General features: G+C 33.7%; 1 protein-coding gene across 1 annotated transcript in view; it reads left to right on the top strand.

The window, feature by feature from the left end:
* Positions 1–304: 304 nt before the first annotated feature.
* The window catches only part of LOC140447948 (uncharacterized), a 421,074-nt gene continuing 397,522 nt past the window's right edge, over positions 305–23,856 (top strand). Inside the window, exon 1 of the mRNA XM_072540908.1 lies at positions 305–581. The gene's annotated coding sequence lies outside the window, so the exon portion shown is untranslated. The remainder of the gene's footprint in view (positions 582–23,856) is intronic.

Raw genomic sequence — 23,856 nt, 5'->3', positions numbered from 1 at the left:
TTTTACTACAATATTTACATACAAATATTTATAATTGAACTATTAATCTTAAGATTAATTACAAATTTTTTCTAGAAAATTTAAGTTAATTTTTTATTAAATTATTGCGAAATCTATTCCATTTGTCTTGAACTAACAACAAACTCATCGCCTTCTTAAAAAATTGCTGTAAAGGAACAGAAAGAAGTATTTCTACTCTCCGCAAGGTGGCGCTGCAAGACAATTTTGGGATTAAAAAGCACATGAACCTGTTTGAGAACAATTTAAATACCTCAGAAACCGCTTCAAGAGCGGCCAACGAGCGTGAGCTTTGAATCCAAACATTTAAGTCTAGCGTCGGCTACGGCGCTGATAACGTCTTTCGTTTCGTCAACAATAAAGCACGTTGCCCCTCTGTTTTGCTAGCGGTGCATGCAGGAAATGACAACAAACTATAACTTAACTTTGTGCAAACATTGTTACTACCCCTTTTATGTTGTGTTTGTACTTTTGTGGTAAATGTTCCATTTCATTCAGTCGACTATTAGTGGTGTGTGAGTGAGTGGGGCCAGCTGGACTCTTGTTGTTATTGGTCCTTGTAGGTAAGTACCACTGAGACAGGTTTTACTTGACTTAAATTAGTTTCTTATTTATGGATCTGGTAAATTTATAAATCGAGTATATTAAAGAAAAAATATTATATTTAGTCAAAACAAAGACAAAAATAGATATCATTTTTTTTTAATTTGACAGATGATTAATTTTATAAATATACAGTGGAAACTGCTGCCTGCTTAATGAATAAAAAAAAAAGGATAAACACACTATTTTATACCAATTCATTATTATTTTTTTAAATACATACTTGTATTGTTCTTTGCAACTATTCATAAGTAAACAGATTTTTATTTAAATCAAACAATTATTATTGTTCCAAAATTATTTTGTACTGATAGGTACCAATGTTTTTTTATCCATATACGGGGTGTAACAGTAAAGTTGTGTTTATTTATTTATTATGTAATGTATTAGAAACAAACTCAATATATTATTAATAATGCGAGATTCTCAACATTTTAAAAAAAAATCATCTCGATATCTCTAGTATCAAAGATGATCCAAAACTTTAAATGTACCTAACAAGTTTTTATGGACATTGAAAGCAAATCAAGCGCTACTTACATAAACTTTATTAACATTTAAAACAATTATAGCCTAAGAAAACATACCTAACCTAAATAATCTTCTAAGTTCCCTCTCTCAAAAATACTTAACGAGTATTTTCGCCTCTATTTTTAATTACATCTTCACAGCGACTAAGTATACTTAAAATCAAGCGTCATATATCCCAAACTCTCACCATAACTTCATGTCGTCAACAGAGACAGATAGTGGTTGTCGGCTTCTGAGTTGACGATCAATATTATCCCACAAATTCTCTATGGGACTTCTCTCTATGGTCAAGGCTACAGGTTGGCTTGTTTACGGTTTGCATACCAACCTCGTCGAAATAATCTCGGACCACACTTGCAACATTATGTAAAGAGCAAAGGGAACTACATGGTTCCACAAAAGGTCTGTAATGTACCTTTCACTTGTTAAGGAACCTCTTGGTAAAGCAACAAGGTACGTTCGCGATGTAAGAGATACTCCCCTCCAAATCATTACAGATCCTCCATAGGATAAAGTCATAGGTCGTATGTTGTACTGTGCATAGCGTTCTCTTGGCCGTCGAATAACTCTTACACGTCTATCTGAGCTAAATTAGCAATACATCTGTGAACAATACGTGTTCCCACTCATTAACATTCCACCAACAAAGTGCTCTCTGGCAAATTGCAATCTACTTCTACGATGATTTACGTTTAAAGCTGGTGCTCTCGCTGGTATCCTTACGTGCAATTTTTGTTCAGCAATACGCCTTTATGTAGTGTTTCTACTATAATAATTTTAATATTATGAACATCTGCCATGTAGTTTGTATCATCCTCGTCTTCAGAAATTGCAACCTGGTTGTCTACCTCTATAGAATTCTTTAATAGCGTTTATATAATTAAGTGACATATTTTGCTGTTTCACTGCAAACTACAACGTTTGGAGCGGTACGCTATCATAAGCTTTTTTCAGTTCAATAAATATTATGTGTAGTACATTATCAAATTCTTTAATTTTCGCGATTAGCTGTCTGAGACATAATAAGTAATCTGTACAAGACCCACGAGTTCTAAATGCACTCTGCTCATGTACCACTGTCATTTTTTCTTCTAGTCGATTTATTAAAATTCTTCCTTACAGTCTACTAACAGGTGACGTCACTTTCATCCCTCTATAATTTTCGCAGTTTTTCTTGTTACCCTTTTATATATATATATATATATATATATATATATATATATATATATATATATATATATATATATATATATATCTTCCATATATTTTCCATTCTTCTGGCATTTTTATTCCGTTTGAATATCTCACATAGTGTTTCTATGATCACTTGTGGTGAATTTTTTAGTAACTTTCTAAGTAAACCTCCAGGACCAGATGCTCTCTTATTTTTCATGCCATTTATTGCTTGTTTTATTTCGTCAGTTTATATAATTATATTGCACTTAATATAATAATATAAAACTCTGTATATAAAATAATGTACTGAATATAATACACCACTAGCTTTAATATTTGTGAATTATGAAAAGGTCTTTGACAGCGTCAACAAAAAATGTTAAAAACCTTGACAGAATTCCGAATTGACTGTCGGTATATAAATATAGGAAATTAAAAACATTATACCAAAACGCAACTAGAGTGGGTGGTCGTCAAACCCACAAAAGTCACAAACTCACTCACAACGTCAATTACGTCAGGGGGACACCATATCACCGAAACTGTTCACTACGGTTTTGGAATATATATATATATATATATATATATATATATATATATATATATATATATATATATATATATATATATATATATAAATGGAGAAAAGCTTAGCCACCTGAGGTTTGCAGATGAATTTGTGCTAATAGCTAATAAGAGAGATGATGCCAATAAACGTTTAAATCAGCTCTACCTTTCCTCGCTATAAGGGGGATTGAAAATAAATATATCTAAAACCCAGATCATGACAAATCTTTTAGTCAACGAAGATATATGCGTTGGAACAAGATCCATAGACCAGGTAATGGCTTGTAATTACCTAACTCATGAGATTCGCATATTAAAAGATAACCAAACCGCTGAGCTTCTCCGTCGTATAAAACTGACTTGGGCAATCTTTGGCAAGTTAAACCACATTTTCAAATCGTCCCACATACCAATATATCTTAAAAAAAACCTTTAATCAGTATGTTTTGTTAGTGTTGACTTACGGAGTAAAAACGTTTACTGTGACAAGAACACTGAAAAAGATGTGAAGAAAAATGCCCCCGTGTTAAGTAAATATTAAATTATTGTAAATGAAAACGAAATAAGACGAGACTGACGAATTTATATATATATATATATATATATATATATATATATATATATATATATATATATATATATATCAGAGTTATTTAAAGATGACAGAAATAATATTACCGTATCGTACTAAAATTCTACTGACGGCCCAGAACTTATGAAATCAGAGGTAGAACAGGCTTTAAAAAATGCTAAAGTTAGGAAATCGTGTGGTTCAGATGATACACCACTTGAAGAAGTTGCTGAAGCCAATAGATGAAGGTAACATAAAAATACTAGTAAAACTTTCTAATGCAATATATAACACTGGAGTGATTCCTGCAGACTGGCTTAAGTCCATCTTTGTTACAATATCTAAAAACATTCTTATCAATCATATCGATTAATTAGTCTAATGTGCTACACTCTTAAGATTTTTCTAAGAATTTCCTAAGAGCGTCATCAACAAATTGAGACTCAAATGCGAAGGAGATGTCAAAGATACCCAAATTTGTTTTAGAAATGCTATGCGAACGAGGGAGGCACTTTTTGCACTAAATAAATATTCTACTACAAAACTGCCGTGATCAAAGAAAAGATGTATTTACATGCTTCGTGAACTTCGAAGAGACATTCTATTAAGTACAGCACGTAAAATTAATGCAGATGTTAAAAAATATAGAAATATATGACAAATATATTCGTGCGATTAAAAATCTGTACTGGAATCAAATTGCTATCGTAAAAATTGGAGACAATTACACCGACGAAATCTCCATGCAACGAGGAGTCAGTCAATGTTGCATTTTGTCCCCTAACATTTCCGTTTCCGAGAAACAGTTACATTGCTGTAACTGTTTCTCGGAAACGGTTACAGCAATAACTTTTTTCTTCCCGTAATAAATTAGCAATAAATTATAGTGTTTGTCTGAATTCGGCCTTATAAATTGGATATGCTAACTTTACATGCCTAGCTTTTGTAATTAGATACACGGACGATACAGTAATTCTGTCAAAAAATGCTCTCCAAATTCTGCTTGATCGTATTCACGAAGTAGGATAGGAAATAGGCATTAAAATAAACTCAAACAAAACCAAATTTTTAGTGTTTAGTCGTAACCCACATCCAGATGCAGCGCTTCAATTAAATGCAGTCCAAGTTGAAAAAGTTCATATAATTACCTATTTGGCAACTGTCATAACGGACCAACTAGATACAGACAGAAATAAAATAAAGAGTAGCAATGACTAAAAGTACTTTTATGAAAATGAAGACATTTCTTTGCAATAATCATCTCAGTCTAGAACTAAGACAAAGAACGGTCTGTATTCGTAGCTGTAAATATGTGCGTGTAAAGAAGTGCTATATTTGGTCCACTTTTGTATGAACCAGAACTGTGGACACTAAAAGTATTAAGTATGAACAGAATTGAAGTATTGGAAATGTGGATTTATAGACGGATACTGAACATACCTTGGATAACAAGAAAAACTAATTAGGAAGTTCTAAAGAGCGTCAACAAAGATAGAGAATTGCTAAAGACTCGTCTGACGAGAAAAAATGTCTTATCTGGGACATATGGTGAGGGGAAATCGATATAGAATACTCCAACTGAATCTTAAAGGCAAATGAAAGGCCTTAGAGGTGTATGAAGAAAACAGGTTTCTTGTAAAAAAACATTCGTGAATGGACTCAGATATCAAATGCCGGACAATTATTCCATGTGGCAGAAGATCGAGAAGCCTTCGCTATGATGATCGCTTACGTCGGATAATTCTCTTACGGCACATGAAGAAGAAGAAATAAGTGCATCAATTATTTCAATAAGTCTGCAATTGTCTGATCAAATTGATTGATTTTTTGTGAAGCATTAAAGCATAAACTTTAAATTTACCATGTTTATTGTTTTTAATATAAAGTATGGCGTTCCACTATACTTTTAAAACATATTGTAGAACATAATAATTATCTTATATAATCTTGGTATTTGCAAACTATTCACAATCTTGAAGGCTATCAACTTCTATGTAGGCAAATTTGTTTGTATTCTACCTGCTTCGTGAATATTTGAAATCCACGTGTATAAATAAATAAATTTCTTCGGCGGTGTGTATGTACCTGTGCTATTTTCTAGTCAGTTTGTATAAAAAATATATAAAATATATATTAGATAAAAAAATGTGACAATGTCTTGTTATGCTAAAAACTTTTTGTTTAATACTTTTTAAATACTATTGATATCGCGTCCTTTATCATCATCATCATCAAAATATCGAACCAACGCAAAGTACAGATTTTTAGGCATATGTAGAAAAGTAAAAAACTATTTCTTTTACGGTTAAGGAGCCACTGATAACCAATTGGATAAAGAGGAAAATTGATATTGTAATGTTGTAATAGTAATATTGTAATATTCATGTAATTTCTGTGTCTGGTCATAATTATTCTAGTTCTTGCATTGGTCGTTTGCAGATTCCTGTGATTTGGTAAATCTATCTTGTTGGTGATCTTCTTCGTGGTCTTCGGCCTTTTAGCTTTCCTTGATGAGCCTTTCTCTATTTTCGATGTCTGATCTCTAAACATGTCCAAAGTATTTTATTTGTTGTAGTTAGACCTTACTCGAGAGCATTTTCTATCTTGTATCTAGTATCTTTATTATTATTATAATAATTGTTTATCATCTTTGTTGGGAATTAACCACAATTTCACTTTAAAATACGTTGATTATGACGTTTTCATTTCCACTTCGGTAATCGTCCTCAAAATACCAAAATGCCACATAAAAATAGCTTTAAAACAATATTCTGTACATACCCGTTCAACGCAGTTTTGGGCGATTTTAGTCAAATACCAGTGACTTCTTAGTGTTTTTTGAACTGTACAGTTAAAACGACAATAAACAATGTATTTAAAATCTCATTTCTTAAAAAAGAAATGTGCAAAAACTTATATTTTCTATTGAAAGAATATGGATTTATTTACCTCTTGTATTTCCAAGTTTATACATAGATACTTTTAGAGTAAACAACCTCACAACCTACTACTTAACTAGTTGGCCTTCAGATCTTTCAATATTACTTGATGTTTACCAACAAGAATAAAGCTAAAAATATAATCGAAGTGGTATTCTACTGTATTATAAATAGATTCGCCTGCACATCTCTCGCTAAGATGCATTTGAATGGCATTGTAAGATGATTACTTCTTTAAAATAATAAAATATATAGGTACCATGTAAAACAAGACTAAGGATATAAACATAGGTAATATGAAATATCCAAGTTATAACAAACCGCGAGTGAGAAATGTTTCAGTTTGACTTCTTCTTTATTCAGTGTTAAGTTATATCAATGCACTTGTATTTGTGTTTTGTCCTGTTCAGCCACCTTTTTTCACTATCCTCTGATATTATTATACTTGGTTATTGGTCTACTTCGTTTCCTTTTTTTTTTCTCCAGGACTCCATTCTGTAGTTTTCTTGACCCATTTCGTATCGTCCATTATGGTGATGTCTAGCAGATCCCCATTTGGTTTCTTATATGAAGAATATATCCATGTTTCCTTTGTGGAATATTTTTGCTGAACATACTTAAAAATTTTCAAATTTATCTTTCTATTTATTCAATTATTACTCACTATAATTATTCAAATTATTCAATTTCCATTGAATTTAAGAGCTTGTTGTAGTCTACAAATACTTGATTTTTTATTTAGGGTATGTTATCCTTATTATATTTCTTTATTCTTAGGTTATACCGGTATTAATCGCATGAACAAACATGTCTTATTTAACTGTCTACTTTAGTATTACTCTTCTACTCCTTTTAGGAATTTGAACTCAAAAAATCTTCATACTATGTGACTATCATTTCGACTTCGATGTTGTCATAACTATCTTAACTGATTGTCTCTATCATTTTGTGTGATCTCAATTGGTGCCATACCTAGACTTTCACTAATAAATTTGTTATTTTTTTTCTTCGCTCATCCATATAAAACATTTATGCACTATACATTCGTTTTTCTTCTCTTTTTTAAAACCGCTTCAGATTCTAATTCCTGTAGGAGTGCAACAATTCTTATCAAAGGTATTAAACTCGGAACATTTCACTGATCATTAAAAAACACACAAATAAACCATCTGTAGCTGTAGAATTGAAGCCAGCGAAATGAGATATCTCAAAAGAATTAAAGTCATTGCAAGACTTAATAGAGAAAATAAATTAAGGACTGAATAGCTATGCGATCAATTCATCATCATCATCCAGCGTTCATTTATCACGTCCACTGCTGGACATAGGCCGCCCTTAAACTCCTTAATTCTTTGCGATTTTGTACTCTTTGGTTTAAGGCTTCGATTGGCAAAGGTTAAAAAGCCATCTAATAAAAAATACATAAACACTAGAGAATTGATGAGAGATGAAGAACTTAGATCTACATACATAGAAATTGCATAGAGGAAACCTGTGAGAAAATAAAAATAGCTATAGTCGAGGCTGACGAAGTAGTCGCAAGTAAAATAAAAAGAAATCACAAAAACGAGTGGATGACGGAAGAGATACTTGATCTAATGGACCAACGCAGACAGTACAAAATACATCAGAATCAACAGGAATACAAGGAAATCCAACGTAGGATACGGGCAAGAGTTAAAAACGCAAAGGAAAGCTGGATGAAAGAACGTTTGAAGAATTGGGATCACTACAAGAAAAGGGAGACAGCTTTGGACTACATAAAAAGGTCAAAGATATTTCGAGTATATACAAGAAACACCATGAGACTCGCCTGAAGAATGATCAAGGAAACTACGTTTCTCTATGTGGAGAACATTTTTGCAGAATCACTGGAAGGCTCGGAGTATGGAATAAAGGTAAACGGGTTCCCTATAAATAACATTCGTTACGCCGACGACACCGCGATAATAACAGACAACGAACATGATATGCAGTTGATGTTAAATAAAATAAACACCGTAGGAAAAATATATGGCTTGAAGAAAAAACGCAGTTTTAAGAATACAACGGCAAGTAGATAATGCTCCAATCGATCAAGTGAAAACATTTAAATACTTGGGAATGATGATGAATGACTAATGGGATCCTCAACAAGAAATAAAATGCCATACCGAACAAGCAGACAAGCTTTTATCAAATTTAAACCGCTAATATGTAACCGCAATCTTTCCTACAATCTCCGCTACAGGATGGTTAAATGCTATGTATGGTCCATATTCTTATACGGCATGGAATAATGGACGTTAAGCGTACCTTCCATTAATAAGTTGGAGGCCTTCGAAATGTGGACGTTGCGAAGAATGTTCCGCTTACCATGGACAGATAGGGTGAGAAACGAAGAAGTGTTAAGAAAGGCAAATACTGAGCGAAAACTGCTCAATTTGATCAAGGTACGAAAGATTGGATACCTTGGCCATATTCTGAGAGAAACAAAATACGCAATCCCTAATCTAATCATCCAGGGAAAGATAGAAGGCAAGAGAGGAGTAGGTCGCAAACAAATGTCGTGGCTACGGAACATAAAGAACTGGACAGGCATAAATAACACTGGCGATCTTTTGCATACCGCAAAAGACAGACGTCTGGCCTTAAGATAATTCGCCCACGCACTATAGGTGCACGGCACTATAAAAAGAAGAAGCTCTTTGTTGCCAATTTTCGTGATACGCCTGATGTCGTCAGCCCAACGTGTAGGTGGTCTTCCTCTACTACGTTTGTCTTCTCTTGGCCTCCAATGTGTAATTTTACTCCATCGTCTGCCCAATTCCATTTAAGTTCCGCTATGCGTTCCACAACATCAGCAATACTCGTCCTTCTTCGCAAATCTTCGTTTCTTATTCGGTCCCGCAACGTCACTCCCAGTATAGATCATTCCATTCGTCTCTGTGCCACTCTCAATTTTGAATCAATTGAATTTGATCAATTAGAAAATAAAAAATATAGAAGAAAGTTGAAACAACATTAAACACAATAGATGAAAACTGAAAACAAATACAATACAAATAAATGCATCATCATCATTCTGGTTTTACAATCCTGCGTGGGTCCTCCTCAATAATGTCTCTTCAGTCGTCTCTATTATCCCCTTCCTCCGCCAAGCACGTATTCCCATATTTCTCATGCCTTCATCTATTTTTAACTGCATCTTTAACTACAAGAATCGTTTGTGGTTCCTCTAAATTACAAACTGAAAAAAGAAGAATTGTAGCATGTCGCTTGAAAATATGGAGTTAATTTAAATACCGAAATAAGAAACAAATACTTAAGAATCTAAAATAAAGAAAAAGAAGAAAATATGTAAATTGCATTCTTGCCTTCGATTTTGTAGGTTGTTAAAGGTTTCATACGCCTTGTCATTCTTTTATTTCAACATGCTTCTCCGTTTTTTATCCCTGAGAATAAATCTTTCTGTCACATAGTTAGGAAGATTATCTGCGTCTTTTAATATATGATTTTGAGTAATTTGTATCTCCTTCCTGTTCGTCTTCCAGGTTTGGTCCCATGCTACTGAACCATAACATTGCTGGTTAGATTATGGTATTAGTCATTCTTAGTTTTGGTTTGCTTTTTCTTCTTATGAGGGGTCTTAGTTCACTTCATAATGCTTTGAATGTGGTGATAATGCTATTTACGTGTATCGTGTATGTTAATTTTATTCATTATTACTCCTAGATATTTCGCTTTGTTGGACCAATTCTGTATTAAATATCCCCACTTGCTGATCTGGTCTGCCCAATATTTTACTAAAACATGATAGCTTGTGATATATTCGGTTTATGCCGAATTTGAAGTGTATCCTTCCAGGTGATCTAGTGCATTTTGTAAATATCTTAATTAGGGTTAAAACCTCTCGCTGCTATTAATGTGTCATTAATATAAATAATCCTCAAAAAAAGGCTGAAACTTTCAAAAATACGCTCCGTTACATTTATTACCCCTGAAATCCCGACTAACAATTTTGGCCGAATTCCGAGCAGAGAATAGACTTTATAACCGATACCCTTACATAAGGGACAACTCTACCAGATAGTAGCACCAGTACATACACAGACCGTCAAGAGGCTGTACAGCAAAGACAAATAAGAAGTATTCACTTCAAAACTCAGCGTCGGGCCCAGATGACATACACAGGAGATGCCTCAAACAACTTCCGAGCACCATCTTCCCTCTGCTTGTCAAAATTATGAATACTAGTCTTCAGCAGGTAAAAATCAGAAAACCCCTCACCAGTACTAAATCCTACAAATCAATTTCTCTCTAGGCAAGAACTACGAGAAGCTCCTTAAGGGCTCGTAGAACACTTAGAGGAATACCACATCATTCCTAGTTTCTAATTTGAATTCAGAGCTGGTCATTTCACACACAATGTATTGATAGAAGTAGCAACTTTCACTTCTCAGGCAATTAATGAACACCACACGCGAGATATTGGCCTCTTTCTAGACGTAAAAAAGCAATCGATGAGGACTAGCATGCAGCACTGACTTAAAAACTCCACTAAGCCTTGACGCCAATTCCTTTAAAATAATACGCTTATAACTCTCCGCTCGAACTGTCCGCGTCAAAGTCGCTGATAAGCACTCTACACCTTTCACTCTTTAAGCAGAAGTCCCACGGCGCTTAATACTAGCGCGTATACTCTATACAGTCTACAGCAGTGACCTCCCACCTATACAACAGATCCGAAAACATCCTCTTATACGCTGACAATACTGTCCTACCTAATCTTTGGATGACCACGCAACGGTAACGGAAGAAATCATTCTGTGTTCGACTAGGCTGAAACTCACCTTGACTCTATCGTCAGGTGGTGCAATAAATGGAGAGTAACACTAAATCTCACAAAAACTCAATTTGGGCGTTGAATTCACAAAAACACTAAACTGGAACTCTTGATATCCAAAACGCTCTAAATAGAGTAAGCAGAAGAGCTAACCTGAAAACCTCGTGTGGTAAACCTCCTACACACTTACAACATTTTTTCAACAATTCAAGTCAATTGTTAAGTACAGAGCGAGACTTCACCCAACAATTAAACAACTAACAAAAGGCAAATTAAACAACTATTGGCCACCGAGAGGAGAGGAGAAATCGCAAGAAGAATCATGGGTAAAGAACGTGATTATCCATCAGCATTAGTCCATCAAGTATCCAACATCCCTACGATCCAAAATCGGATCGAAATCCTCAACAAAAGGTCCTGAGCAAAAGAAATTTTGTCCCCGCTGAGGGCAAGTACTCACTAGAATTCCCAAAACCACAGTTCCATTTGTGCCAGCTAAACTTCTAAACTTAGTAGGCAACAAACTTCCTGACGAGTGCTTTGACAGTCCAGAATCAACCCCCCCATAAAAAAATATCGCCGACAATAGCCTTAGTTTACTAAAAACGCTGATCTACGAGCCGTTCCAATAAAATCCTTAGAACTTGTCCTCTGAATCACCAAAACCTCACTTGCGAGTAATAAAATGTAAGTCAATTACCTTATCATCCTTGTTTCGTTTTACAAGTCTATCACAATACAACATAACGTCTCCAATACCCCCAATCCAGACTTCCGCCAAAAAAGGTAGCAAGCAGCCATTTCTTGAAAAAGCGGAAGCCTAAAGGAGGTAGTCACTTATTCGAAACTTATTCGGTAACTTATTCGAAACATAAGACAACTGCGTAAATGATTTGCGATGAAGTGAATGTGTCCGCAGTAAAGATCGTGTACAGGAAGAGTGACATTCCCGATTTGTATGGTACTCCGGTCTTCATTGCTTCGGTTTCAGACAGAGCTCATCCTATGTGGTTTTGTTAGTTAAATAGTAGGTTATGTCGTTGTCTTACTTTATCCAAATAAGCTCATTTTGCGAATCCCTCTACATTCTCAACCGTAACAATTCCCATAAGTGTTCAGATTTTAATCCGAATTATGCTTCTTTCTTCAGACTATCTAATATTAACCTCTCAGCAATCATATATCAGCTAGTAAGTACTTTTGCCCCTGGAATATCCAGGAATGTTTTCCATTAGTGTCTTAATGTTTTGGGTCAAACATCCAATACAGTTAATGAGAAATGGAGTATTGCGTTCCTAGTATCATTCCGAAATAATGTTGACTATGAAATATGATACAGACTACATTATATCTCACATACTATGGAAATAAGGAATTTAAAGTCCCTGGATAATTTATTATAAACGTTCATAATACTTTAAAGCAAACTTTGATATGTCCTTTTTGAAATCGCCGATACCTTTTTTTATTTACTAATATTTTTGTCAACTAAAAATATTGATACTTACATTACATCGATTTTTTAAATATTATTGCATAAAATTACATTCATTTTTATACTTTCGCAATGTATTTGTTCTTAAGGTTTATTATCTTCAAAATAACTGTATTTTTCGTCAAAATTTCCTTTGTTTGTTTATGGTTCCCCATGAACTTCAGGTATTTTACAAAGTTAGTGATTGCCAACTTAATATTTATTTAAAAATGTTATGTGTATATTTTGGCAATAAACGTAGAAACAATTAGTGCTGTTGAAAAATTTGTAATTTTTATCACCTTTTCATTCACACCAAGAAAAATGTATCGAATAGTAGGTACAACAAAAAAATATACATATCGATAATCAAGTTTATTCAGTTATATTTTTAGGAATACTTATTTTTCAGAAAAGAAATAACAAAAATGGGTACACCAGAGACTGCCTATATATTTTTGTTCTGGGTTACTTGTGATTTTTATATTATTAAAATCCCTAGGTACCTATCTGTACTTCAAAAATTTGCGTTTCTCTTAAAGTACTGATGAAAACAACAATCCATTGAAATAACAACTTTAAAATTACCTTAACCTTAAGTACATTAATGTTTAATCTAATATTGGACGAGGTGGTAAATAACACGTTGACGTCGTCGACAGTTCACAGGGATGCCACTCATATTTTTCCCTACATCTTTTCATTCCATCTTTTGCCACGCTACATCTTTTCATTCCATCTGAATGCAGTTTGGCAGGACTCACTGTACAATGCTGAATGGGCTATATTATAACAATTTTTCTGTGCGATTTTTATTTTGCAAGCAAAGTTGTGGATCGAAATTCTTTCGACCTAATAAACAATATTTTTAAATGATAAGAATTTCTAATTTTTAAGAATTGTTGCATGTTCTACGACTAAATATACATCCAAAAAGATCAAAAATGGAGAGAAGTCAACAAAAATTTTACGGGAATAAACAATTTTTATGTCAGGAAGTTAACCAAGACATGTTTTTATACGTATTTTGGCACGCTGATCACGAATCTATCATGGTTTGCGAGTTATACTGTTTTTATAACTTTTCTCAAAACCAAAAGTGAGTATTTCCGTTTTGACAATTCTTGCTATAGTAACTTTAAGTACTGAATCGGAATCCTTCGTCAGTTTTTCTCTATCTATGACAGTTTTTTCAATATAAATGGCAGAATACAATACACCGACCTAGCAATCGGTTAATATGCGCCGCTGCGGGGAGCCGGTGACAGTCCAGTATTTAGGTTAGTTCTTATAATATCGTAAAATAAGAAATATGAAAACAAGAAAAAACTTTTTTATTCTGCAAACAAAAAAGAACATATTCATTGACCAAATAATTGAAAAAAAGATCTTATAGCTAAAAATATAAAAATTAAAGTTCATTTTATTTTATCATATGTGTACAAAAAGGGTGTACATATGTGAAATTATAAATATAATTTCAGTAAATGAGGACTGTATTACATAGGGCTGGTTCAAATAAATTAGGATATGTGGTAAAAGGTTATACAGATTATAGCAAATTAAGTTTATATAAAGTCTTACCAATTCTTCTGCTGCACATACACACACTCGCGGTATTTAGAGGCTTTCAGTCGCGGTTGTTCTTCATACGGGGAAACTGTCCGGTTACCGGTTTCTGAAGACGTGTTTCGCGGTACTAACACTTAGATCACACGAGATATAGCACATTTGCGTCTGTACACGATTTAAAATAGTACTTGCGGTATTTCTCGCGTAACTATAAGCGAGAGAGATAATTAGAGTAGAGAAAAAGCGTGGTAAGTCTGTACCAAGCGATAGGTAGCGATTGATAGAGAGATAATACGTCTGCCTAGTAGGACTCAGCAGGCGAAAGAGAGGACGACTGTCTCTAGCAACAGTCAGCAGTCAAGAGAGAGTGTCTGTTATCATCGAGAGACAACAGGCAAGAGAGTGTGACTTTCTTTGCTATCTTACAACTGTCTGTATTTCTAATGGAGTGGGGTTAAAATGTGAGTAGGAAGGGTTGGAGAACGGGAAATAATTGTAAAATTGTGGTAGAATGGTAGCTAGTAATACAGCGATAAAATGACATGATTTTTCGCATGTGAAAAAATTGAACAATATGTTCTTTGAAAAAACACTCTATACAATAGTCCTTTTTATATCCTTTTCACTGCTATTTTGAACGTGGACATTTGTTTATGGTAACAAGTCTTCCATTTGTGTTCTTTAGGTCTGCGTAACAAACACCACAACGAGTTTTCTAACTGTCTACTAATTTGTCTGTTTTTTTTGCACTCCATTTTCATAAAGTATAACCGTATCACAGGACATAAGTGAACTCTTCTTTCTTTGTATTTAGTGATTTTAACTGCCATTCCTGTTACTGCTTTATATTCTAAGAACGAATTTACTAAAGTTGTATTAAAAATTACCTCAAGAGATAATTTCTTGTAGCATTTATTGCCTCTTCATATGGCTTTCATGCCAGTGTTTCGGTATTTCTTCTCTTTCCCAGACTTCTCTTATAAGATGATATATCTCAAGGTGGAGCTTTTCTCCCTCTTTTTTTAGTAGTTCCGCCTGTATGCCGTCTGGGCCTGGGGCTTTATGGTTTTTTTAGGGACAAAATTGCGGACATTACTTCAGCTAGTGTGGGCCCTGGTATTTCAGGTTCGGCTAACTTGTATTGTCTTTGTTGCCCTGTCGTTGTGGGTTTTTCTGTATTTAAGAGTTGCTCAAAATACTTTCTCCATTGGCGACTTATCTGCTCGTCGTCTGTGAGCAATTGTCCTGCATCATCTTTTATAAATCTTGGACTGTTGATCGTGTTGCCCTTCATTGTTTTTAGGTCCTTATAAAACTGTCTAGACTGACCGGTTCTATGTTCCTCCTCCAGATGCTGTATTTTCTTCTCAAAACTCTTCTCGTTTGAGTACTTACTCTGTTGTAGTCTTCCCTGTTCTCATCTGTAGGGCGTGTTAGTATCTCTAGCCTCTTGATTGCTTTCTGATGCAAGCTTTGTTCGCACTCCTGGTCAAACCACTGGTTTTTCTTCTTGCTATTCCTTTCTTTTCCTATAGTTTCCGCTGCGGCACTTTCTATGGCGTTCGTTATATTTTGCCATTTCTGGTCTATAGTCAATTCTGGCGTTGATGTTTCTTCTTCTTTCAGTGTCTGCAATTTGTTTTGAATCAGTGCCTGATATTGGCGTTCATTATCAGGTAAATCGAGCATTGAAATGTCCCATCTGTTTCCTTGTTGGTGTTGCTTTGGCTGTCTCGTCTTTAGCCTTGTTCTCATTTTGTTCTGACCAGGAAGTGGTCAGAGTCACTTTCCTCTCCCCTCAGACTTCGTGCGCTGATGATATGGCTAGAATGTCTTCCATCGATAAGCACATGGTCTATCTGGTTTCGTGTGATTCCGTCATTTGACACCCAGGTTACTTTATGTATATCTTTTCTTTGGAATTGTGTAGTGTTTACTACCATATTGTTGGCTACAGCGAATTCTGCCAGTCTTGATCCGTTATCATTAGTATTATTATGTAAGCTATGTGAGCCAATCACCGCTCTAAGATGGTCCTCTTTACCTAGTTTGGCATTGAAGTCTCCCAGTATGATTGTGAGGTCGTGTCTGGGTGCCGTTCTGTACTGTTGTTCAAAAATTTCATAAAATTCCTCCTTGTCGTCTTCATTTGCTTCTTCCGTTGGTGCGTGGATTGAGAAGAGGGTTAGGTTAAACCATTTTCTTTTAAGTCTTAGAGAGCACATGCGTTTGTTTATTGGTTTGAAATCAATTATGGCAGACTTGAGTTTTCCGTTAACTACAAACCCACATCCAAATTCGTGCCTTTCTTCTTCTCCTGACCAGAAAACCAGGGAATTTTCAATTTGCAGGCTTCCCGATTCTGTCCATTTCATTTCCTGAATCGCTGATAAGTCCATCTTATATTTTTGAAGCTGTTTTATGGCATGTGTTGCAATTCCGGGCCTGAACCAGCTTGGCACGTTTCATGTGCCTAAGAGAATGTCCTTATTTCGTTTCCATTTTTAAAATTTAAATAATATATTTAAAATTCTTCTTCTTCTCAAAGTGCCTACCCGTTCCGGATGTTGGCGATCATCACGGCTATCTTTACTTTATTTATTGCAGCGCGGAGTTCAGTCGTAGTCATGTTATACCACTTTCGTAAATTTTGAAGCCAGGAAATGCGTCTTCTTCCCGGTCCTCTCTTACCATTTACTTTCCCTTGGAGAATCAGCTGGAGAAGGCCGTAACGTTCTTGATTTCTCATTACATGTCCTAGATATTCCAACTTTTTAGTTTTGACGGTCATGAGAATTTCACATTCTTTCCCCATTCTACGCAGGACCTCCACATTAGTAACTCTGTCAACCCAGGATATACGTAAGATGCGCCTATAACACCACATTTCGAAAGCTTCGAGCCGATTCATAGATGTAACAGTCAGTGTCCATGCTTCCATTCCGTAGAGCAGAACTGTGAATATGTAGCAGTTCAATAGACGGCATTTTGTTTTTAATGATATGTCTCGACTGTTGAAAATGGTTCTCATTCTAACGAATGCTGCTTTTGCTTTTATTATTCGCTGTTTAATTTCTGTTGAGTGGTCGCATTGGCTATTTAAATTGGTGCCTAGATATGTATATTGCTCGACTCTTTCGATATTGTGTTGGTTGATTATAAGTTGAGCGTTTACTATTGGTTTTTTACTAATTGCCATAAATTTGGTTTTCTTTATGTTAAGAGCTAGTCCGTATCTGTTGCTGACTTCTGTTATGCGATTTGTTAATATCTGTAAGTCATTCAGATTATCGGCAAAAACTATAGTGTCATCTGCATATCTAATGTTATTCAACCATTCACCGTTTATTAGTATTCCTTTCGCACAACCGTCTAAAGCTTCCTTAAATACCCATTCAGAATAAATATTGAACAACAATGGAGACAAAATACAGCCCTGTCGTACTCCACGTTCTATTGCAATTTTATCAGTTAACTGGTCTTCTATTTTGATTTTGGCCGTTTGATTGTAGTAAATGTTTCTGATAATTCTAAGATCTTTGTTGTCAATTCCAATTTCTTGCATTAGAGTCATTAATTTGTCATGTTTTACTCTGTCAAATGCCTTCTGGTAATCTATAAAGCATACGTATGTGTCACAATTCACATCCCTGCATCTCTGAAATAGCACCTGTACAGCAAAAAGGGCCTCCCGTGTTCCCAGAGCATCACGAAATCCGAATTGTGTTCTTGTTAGTTGTTCCTCACATTTTGTATATATTCTTTTGTGAATGACCTTTAGAAATGTTTTAAGTAAATGGCTCATAAGGCTTATAATTCTATAGTCTTCGCACTTTCTCGCATTGGGTTTTTTTGGAAGATTTATAAAAGTTGACACTAACCACTCTTGGGGAACCACGCCCGTATCATATATACTGTTAAATATATTTGTCAACCATTTTATGCCATCATAGTCCATAAGTTTTAAGAATTCTGAGTGAAAATTATCAGGGCCTACTGCTTTACCATCTTTGGTGCTTTTGATGGCATATTTTACTTCTTCGACTGTAAATGGTGGTCCAGATTCGCAATTGGTGTTTGTTGTAATACCAGTGTTACTTCGTATATCTTCAAAAGTTTTTTCTACGTATTTAATCCAAATATCTCTTTTATGCTCTATTTCCAGTACTATGTTTCCCTGATTATCTGTCAGGAATCCAGTGTTCTTGTGTTTATATAAGCCTGCCGCTTCTTTAATCTTTTTATGGAGGTTAAATGAATCATGTTTTTGTTGTAATGACTCTATCTCTGTACACTTCGAGCTAAACCAATTTTCTTTTGCTATTTTAATAGCCCTTTTTATTTCGTTATTTATGTCGTTGTAGTAATTCTTATTATCTTTAGCGTTTCTTCTGTCTTCCATCATACATAGAATCTCCTCCGTCATCCATTCCTTTTTATTTGTTCTTTCAGGTTTTAAGTATTTCTCTGTTATTTCTTGACTTACTTTGTGCAAATTTTCTAGTTCTACATCTGTGTTATCTGTTTCTGTACGGGCCCATGGTTTTTCTGTACGAGCCCACGTTTTTTCTTTTAGGCGTTTTTGTACCTTTTCCTTTACTGTTTTATTTTTCAGTTGGTTAATATCGTACTTCATAATTTTTGGTCTTTGAACTTTCTTTAAACTAAGTTTCATTTTGGCGATAAGTGGATTGTGGTCCGAATTTATGTCGGATCCCGGGTACGCTTTAACAGATGTTATAGAGTTTCTAAATCGTTTGTTAATAAGAATATAGTCTATTTGATTTCGTACTGTGTGATCTGGAGTATCCTGGGGAGATTTCCACGTATATAGTCGTCTTGGAGGAAGATCATAAAAGGTGTTTGTCACTACGAGCTGTTCTTCAGTTGCAAATTCAATCAAACGGTCTCCGCGTTCATTACGTTCCCCTAGACCAAAGGATCCCACTAAATTTCCACTTTGTCCTTTGCCAACTTTGGCATTAAAGTCTCCCATTATTAGGTTTGCTCCTAATGCCACCTGTTAACGTATTAACAAAGCATATTTGTTTACTTATGACAAACCTGTCAACTTCAGACCCAATAATGATAATAAATTATAAATAAATATTATTAAATATTAAATTTAATTATTATATAAACTAAATAATATTTTTAAAAATAATAATTGCATTTATATAAAATTATTTTAAAACGAGAATTATTAAAATTTAAACACATGATTCAAAGTTTTTAATAAATGGAGGACATTGATGACTTTTATTAAATTTAATTTTCTTGTGAATCTTTGAATTTTTACTTGGTTTGATATTTCGAATTTTTAAGTAAATTTTTTTCAGTGTACTTTTTTACTATTCATTTTATTTATTTATATCAGCAGTTAAACCGAAATGATATATAAACTTTTCAGCTTTCAGCAGTTACAGATATTCTATGTTTTAATGAAATTAAACATCGGCTTGTGTAAATAGGCACAATTAAAAATAATTAACAATGGCAGTTGAAATTATCGTAATACCCTTTTGTTTATGGCGATCAAAATGATTTAAAATCAACCCATTTGATATATACAATTGAAAATAGAACATTTCATTTATCGGCCTATCCATAGCAATTGATAAACATTTATTCGGAAATGACGATTTTAGCATGGTACAGGGTGATCATTTAATTCCAGAAGACTTTTAAATGATTTCAAATTATTTAGGCAGAAATGGATGGATAAAAATATGGTCATTCTTCCAAAGCACTGTTTTATAAGGCATTCAGCTAAAAAGTCTCACTAAACCATTAGATCAGGGCGGATCTGTTTTAAGGTGGATGTAAGAGGTGGCATTCGGATTTTTGCAGAAATAGTTAGATGATAACTTCATTAATAATAATTGTCTCATCTTCCTTCTCAAATAGATCGAGAACATTATTAAAAAAAATTTAATATTTAGGAATTACTAAACATTAGGAAAACATTTATTTTTTCTACTGTCGTTGTTTATAACTTTAAAAGGTATCATGGAGGTACTAAGACTTTACACAAACAACACTTATTTTCAACTAGATAATGATTTCTATAAGCAAAATTTCGGATTAGCCATAGACCCTATCGCCATTATTAGCAGATATATTTGAAGCATAACATTGTACACAAACAAGACAAAAAATTCACAGTATTGGTGGAGATATGTAGATGATGTGTTCTCCATTAGGCCTCACGGACTATAGTAAAATTCATTAACCGATGCAGGGAGATGTAAACATTACCAGGTGTAGGCCTGCAACAGGGCCGCATTTGGGATTATCTTTTTGTTTAGTCAGAATATATATTATCTTATAAAATACGAAATTTATATTTTAATTTTGCAAAAGTGCTAGACAAAGAACCTGATTGTTTTAGTTGGTATCCGATAATAGGAACCATTTATACAGGGCGAAAAACCCAGGAATTAATTTTTTTGCCAACAATTTTATGTACAGTGCCTGCAAAAAATATAAGTTTTATTTTTAATTTTTACTATACTTAGTTGTTTGTACAATTCTAAAAAGTTTCATAATAATAATAACAAAAAAAATACTCATTACTCAATAATGTTGAAATAATATATATATATATATATATATATATATATATATATATATATATATATATATATAGCTATATATATATATATATATATATATATATATATATATATATATAATTATATAAATTTATAAAAAATTATAAGCAAAAATGTATGGTAAACTTTATGAGCACTGAATAATGTAATAAATTACCTGAAGGATTTTTTAATCCCGTTGTTAATCCATCCAAAAAGCTTGTCTTGATGTTTTTATTGTAGTGTCTACCCATATTTTAGACTTATGGCTGTATGGCCAGCGTTCAACCATGTCTCATCCAGATAATATATTTTCCGCTTCTACTCTCTATAAGCTCTTATTTTTTGAAGATATTCTCTTCGCCACATCACAATGTCGCCTCTATCTAGTAAAAGAGCGTTTCTTCCCCTACGTTTATATTGAAAATTAAGTTTTTTCAATATTCGGTAAAATGTGGTTTTCGAAAAATTTGGCAAATCAGGGTCATCGTTCACCTTCTTTAAAACCTTATCAACGGTGGGTATTTCGTTGCTCATAAAAAAATTATGAAACAGTCTTCTAATGGCGCTTTTGTCAAAATCATCAATTTTGTCAAACTTCTTTTTCCGGGTCAGACATACTTTTGGTCCAGCGAGTTGATGATTCGTTTTGTATTCCTTTATCACCGTAAACACACTTCTATCACAAACTCCAACTTTATTAGCCACTTTTTTCACAATATCTTCAATCACTAACCCGAGATTTTCTTGTCTTTCACATTTAAAATGATTTCTTTAACTTCAACGCTAAGAGGGCTTCTTTTACTTCGTTTTCGAGGAGGACTCCATGTATTTTCACCCAATTCATCAGCAGAATCAGTGGAGGACATTTTTGGTTTCAATATCAGTTATTGAAATCCGTGGTTATTGTTACAGTAATCACAATCACGTATAGATAGGGTCGTTATACAAATAAAAATATATACTTAAATAGTTTTAAATCGCACAACAAATAATTGCTAATTCAACATTAATAGCATAAATATAATTTATTGTCGTTTAACCGTCAAGATGACTAAAAATATACTCACAAATCGATTCAAATTACAAAATTTCAATACCGAAATATAATACCGAAATTAAATCGTGTCCGAACCTATATGAGTTCCGACGACGTCGGCAGTAACGAAATAAAGATGGACATTTCGGTTAGTTTTTAAATATTCTTGAAGAACTGTTACTTGCATGTATGCATAAAATATTCATTAATTTTATAAATCGGATTATTTTTTTACTTACTATGTATTCAGCGATAAAAATAATTTATATACTATGCAATAAACACTAATAGTTGAGAAAATAAAAAAATTAATAAAGTGTCATAATTATACTGTTACTTATCGGAACGAGTAGACTCATTTGGAGCATCTTTAACAATCATCTGTTAAATTTATCTTTGTTTATACGCCCTGCATCGCTTAATGAAAGTAGGTATAGTAGCATTGCATAAATTTCTGATTGACATCAACAATAAAGAAGAATCCATCAAATTCACCATGGAACAAGAAAACAATAACTCACTTCCTTTTGTATACGTAGTAATCATAAAAAAGGAAACAAGGTATGCAAACCAAAGTCTACAGAAACAGATATTATACTCACCAAACTGACGCACCATTTTAACTTTGTTACTCAGAATGCATAACTGATACTGAACCTTAAATTCAATGCGATAAGGGAATTTTTGACAATTATAGTTAATTAGTATTTTTAGCTTTTTCCATATAAGTCTAGAGTGATTTTTATACCTATCAATTTTATCAAAATACTATTGTTATTTTTTTGCTTTTAACATATTAACTATCTTTTTGTTGTAGGTGCATAAGGCACCGAGAATATAAATGCCTAAGTGAATTGGTCACACTAGTTGGTCACTCTGTACAGGTAGATAATAGGTAAATACATATTATTTTATCGAGGTATAAATTTATACATCCAGCATAATGATGAGCAAGCAGGAAGTTCATTGAAACTTATGGGTAATATTTCAGATAACTCATGAATTATTTATAAATGCGTCTAATTATGTACTCGGCACACAAGGCATATATAAAACGTTAGAAATTATAATAAAGGACTGCACGATTTTACTTTTCAAGTGGTCTCAGTTCATAATGAAGTTCAGTCGGTCCACAAAGGATATCATCAAAAAGTAATCAAAATATTTACATATTCACAGTTGAAAGTTCGAAATCATATTTTGCATTTATCGATGCAGTTGTTAGATTTTATCGTTTATATAGTATTGATTAAGTTTATTACCATTACTGCGATGACTTCTTCTTCTTCTTCAAGTGCCCTCTCCGCTACGGAGTTTGGCAATCATCATTGCTATTCGTATCTTTGAAGCTGTTGCTCTGAATAATTGGTTAGATGTGCACTGGAACCAGTCTCTTAAATTGCGCAGCCAAGATATACGTCGTCTCCCCACGATTCGTTTGCCCTGAATCTTTCCTTGGATAATTAACTGGAGCAATCGGTACTTTTTCTCTCTCATCACATGACCAAAATATTCCAACTTTCTTCTCTTGATGATGATCAACAGCTCCTGTTCTTTGTTCATTCTTCGAATAACTTCACTATTTGTTACTTTGTCTGTCCAAGATATTTTCAAAATTCTTCTGTATATCCACATTTCGAAGGCCTCTAGTTTATCGGCATTGCTCTTGTTTAAAGTCCAAGTCTCTACTCCGTACAGCAGTATCGAGAAGATGTAGCATCTAACCAATCTCATTTTTAGGTTTAAGTTAATGTCATGACGACGACGACTTAGCTTCATTGAAATATAAGAAAAATGTTTCTTCCCATGTTTCTTATTCAATATTCAGAAATGAAAAGTGACAAATAGAGCAGACTACAAAAATGTGACCACAAAAAAGTTGAGAAGATCAACATAACAAATGCAAAGCTACAACTATTATATCCACATTCAAATAATAGTAAACATG

Source organism: Diabrotica undecimpunctata, chromosome 8, assembly GCF_040954645.1.
Source record: "Diabrotica undecimpunctata isolate CICGRU chromosome 8, icDiaUnde3, whole genome shotgun sequence".
NCBI lineage: Eukaryota > Metazoa > Arthropoda > Insecta > Coleoptera > Chrysomelidae > Diabrotica > Diabrotica undecimpunctata.
The sequence above is the reverse complement of the archived record's forward strand: the minus strand, read 5'-3'. Positions and strand labels throughout refer to the sequence as shown.